This window comes from Mastomys coucha, unplaced genomic scaffold (genome assembly GCF_008632895.1).
Source record: "Mastomys coucha isolate ucsf_1 unplaced genomic scaffold, UCSF_Mcou_1 pScaffold12, whole genome shotgun sequence".
Classification (NCBI taxonomy): Eukaryota; Metazoa; Chordata; class Mammalia; order Rodentia; family Muridae; genus Mastomys; species Mastomys coucha.
In genome coordinates, this window is record NW_022196894.1 from 58956849 (window position 1) to 58961007 (window position 4159).

Below are 4159 nucleotides of genomic sequence, written 5' to 3' on the forward strand. Positions count from 1 at the left end.
CTCTATCATTTTGTAAGCACATAGCCTAGCAAGCATTTATACTTATGTTCAAGTCCAGAAACTTGATATTAGTAGAGGAATTTTAATTTGGCAACGTAGCTGCTCTAGCAAAGATCACACCCAAAGACCTTCTAGGTCTAGGTGATCAGGCTGAAATACAAACATGTTTTTAACCTCAGGAGACAGAGGCAAGCATGTCTGTGAGTTCAAGGAAAGCCTAGTATATATCAAGTTTCACATAAAGAAAAGCTTAAGTTCAGGTGTGAAGGTATACTTTAATCCCAGCAGTTATGAGACAGAAGTATGCAAATCTCTCTAATTGCTTGTAAGTTCATTTGAGTCAGTGAGTTGAGAGGCAGTGCAGTGGAGTTGAGCTTGTAGCAGTTCAGTTCATGGAATTCAAAGGTAGTTTTTACTGGGACACTGTTACAAAGAGAGGCTAAAGAGAGAACAAGCTAGATACAGGTGAATTCTGAAAGAATAAGAAGATGAGAAGGAGCCAGACATCAAAACACATTGCTAGAATTAGTGTGAGGCCAAGCAAAGCAATTCAACCAGAAGCTAAGAGGCCAGACTGAACCAGTCAGGTTGGAGAGGGGCTTGAGCCAGAACAGCTGAGTTGAATCCAGTCAGCCAGAGTTCAGAAAGAGCTGGAAAGGGTGAACTTTTCAGTAAGTAGCCTCTGAAATAGTATTTACATCAGGGAAATAAAAGTTACTTTTACAGACATTAACTTTATTATATCTAGACTTTCTGAATTTGATTCAAATCCTGTCTTTTAAAATATGGCATTAATTTCATTAACCCAAATGATCCAGACCTTAATTATAACACCCATTTTATAGAAAAATAGTATATATATATATAATTATCCTCACATTGTTTATTAATATTTGGATGTAATTCACAAATGGTCTAGAAATAAGAAAGCAGAACATCACCGAATAAAACTCATCTTAAATAAGGACTTGTTTGGAGGAGAAGAAAGAAATGCTTTCCAGTCTTATGTGATGATAGTGAATAAGATTCACAATGAAATACTGGGAATACTGTAATTGTCACAGCTGTTAAGGCAATTTTGGCAAATTACATCAAAAGAAGAATATTCTCATATTTATACTTGTTAAGAGGCAGAAAAATTATTTATATTAAAATATGTTCATTTTGGTTTCTTCTAATTTAACAGTAAATTAATCGCTATGTTAATTGAAAATTCATAAAAAAGGAATAATGTTTTGTTTATGACTTTAATGAATGAATATATTGGTGTACAGAATAACTATCAGTGTATTTTAAGGACTCTTGATGTAGGTGTACTATACAGGGATGATGGAAATTATAACAGTAAATAATTATCACACTTAATGTTGAAGTTTAGACATATATTTATATAGATGTAATTACAATTGAATTATGAATTGTAGTTTGGAGCTAATATAACAACATATGTAATGTAAAATGAAAAAAATGAAAATGAAAAAAATATTGCACATTTAAAAATATTTTTGTTTAGGTAAGATGACATCTGCAAATGTTTACTCTGATGTTAAAATGTAGTGTAATCCTTAGAAAATTGTTAATGGGAAATGGACAGATGTCAGGAGTTTATCATAGGCAGTTGCTACCATAGGAATAGATTAAGGAACCATCTGTTGATGTCGTGAAGCAGGTGTTAGCAAACTGTAACACTATGGACCAAATTGTACTCCCTGCCACATTATAAATAAAGTTTTATTGGATAAAATACATATTCATCTATTTACGACTACTACACGTTCCAAACACACACTGTCTAGACCTTTCCAAATAAATGTGTCTGCCACAAGTGTGCAAAGGTTGAAGCAAAGTTTGAAATAAAAAGGCTATTAAAATTAGATAGCTAGAACATGAAAGGTCAGTAGTGAGTGGTGTTGTATATGTGCAAATGTATAAGAAAAATAAGTCTCTGAGAAGTTATGAGAAAACAAAACAGCAGAAGGGAAGGATCTTTGCTTATTATAGGAGAGAATTGTGTAATTTTATCCGTTAATTTGGTATTGAAAAGTAAAAGTAAAGTTTAAATTCTAAATTGTGTAGTTTATTTGATTTTATGGAAGTGGGTAACACAGTTTTGAAACAGTATTCTTGTGTAAAATGTACTTGTTCTTTAAGAATTACACACTGTAAGGGATTTCATTAATTTTCTTGTTTCTATTTCAATTTTTAGATTCTGGATGGTTTTGCTCATTTCCTTCACCTCTTTGGTTGTCTTTTCCTGTAGTTCTTTAAGGGATTTTTGTGTTTTCTCTTGAAGGGCTTCTAGCTGTTTACCTGTATTCTTCTGTATTTCTTTGAGGGTGATATTTATGTCTTTCTTAAGTCCTGTATCATCATCATGAGAAGTGATTTTTAGCAGGGCAGTGGTAGTGCACGCCTTTAATCCCAGCACTTGGGAGGCAGAGGCAGGCAGATTTCTGAGTTCAAGGCCAGCCTGGTCTACAGGACAGCCAAGGCTACACAGAGAAACCCTCGAAAAAAAAAAAAAAGAAGTGATTTTTATATCTGAATCTCGCATTTCCAGTGTGATGGTGTGCCCAGGACTTGCAATGGTGGGAATATTTGGTTCTGATGATGCCAAGTAACCTTGGTTTGTGTTGCTTATATACTTATGCTTGCCCCGCATCATCTGGTTATCTCTAGTGCTACCTGCCCTTGCTAAATCTGACTGGAGCCTGTCCTTCCTGTGATCCTGGTTGTGTCAGAACTCCTCAGAAACAAGCTGTCTCTGTGATCCTGTGATTCTGAGATTCTGTGACCCTCAGCTTGTTACAGAACCTAGGAGTGGAGCTTCCTCTGGGTGTTTTGGGAATGAATGACTGCAGAGTTTGCACCCAAGGTCTGCTCAGGGCACCAGCCAGCCCAGACAGACTGGAAGCAACCCGAGCCACTGGGCTGGCAGAGTTCCTGTGTGCCTGGGTCCTGCTGTTCCCAGTTACTCCCATTGTTGGGACAGATATAGTGTCCTCCTCAAATCAGAGAGGAAACAACCTTGGAGACAGAAAACTTAGGAAAGAAATCAGGAATTATAGACAGCGTCACTACAGAATGCAAGAGATATAAGAGAGAATCTCAGGGGTAGAAGACACCATAGAAAACACTGACACAACAGTCAAAGAAAATGCAAAAAGCAAAAGTTCCTAACCCAAACCATCCAGGAAATCCAGGATGCAATGAGAAGACCAAACCTAAGGATAATAGGTATAGAAGAGAGTGAAGACTCCCAATGTAATGGGCCAGTAAATATCTTCAACAAAATTATAGAAGAAAACTTCCCTAACCTAAAGAAATAGATGCCCATGAACATACAAGAAGCCTACAGAATTCCAAATAGACTGGACCAGAAAAGAAATTCCTCCCGTCACATAATAATAAAAACAAAAAGTGCACTAAACAAAGAAAGAATTTTAAAAGCAGTGAGGGAAAAAGATCAAGTAACATATAAAGACAAGCCTATCAGAATTACACCAGACTTCTCACCAGAGACTATGAAAGCTAGAAGATCTTGGGCAATTGTCATACAGACTCTACAAGAATACAAATGCCAGCTCACACTACTATATCCAGCAAAACTCTCAATTACCGTAGATGGAGAAAACAAGATATTCCATGACAAAACAAAATTTACACAGCATCTTTCCACAAATCCAGCCCTACAAAGGATAATAGATGGAAAACATCAACATAAGAAGCAAAACTGAACCCTAGAAGAAGCAAGAAAGTAATCTTTCAACAAATTCACACAAACCTAATTCCAACTCTTACACCAAAAACAACAGGAAGTAAGAATAACTTTTTCTTTTTTCTTTTTTTTTTTTTATATACTAGGGGGAAAAGTCATGTAATTACAACTGACTTTTATTCTGTTGTATCTGTGGTAACCAAACATAGTTACATAGAGAAAATCTACTGTAATACTTTAAGCATATAAAGAGTCCTTGGTCTCCTCCCTGAAGATTCTAACTTGGTAGGATTTGGATCTGACACAATTACCTGTATTATTTTACAAGAGTACTGATGAGTACTTTTGAATATCTGAGAGCACTTGTACTTCATTTTTTTTATTATTTTAGATATTTTCTTTATTTACATGCGAATTTCTCCATTCCCAGTTTCCCCTCCA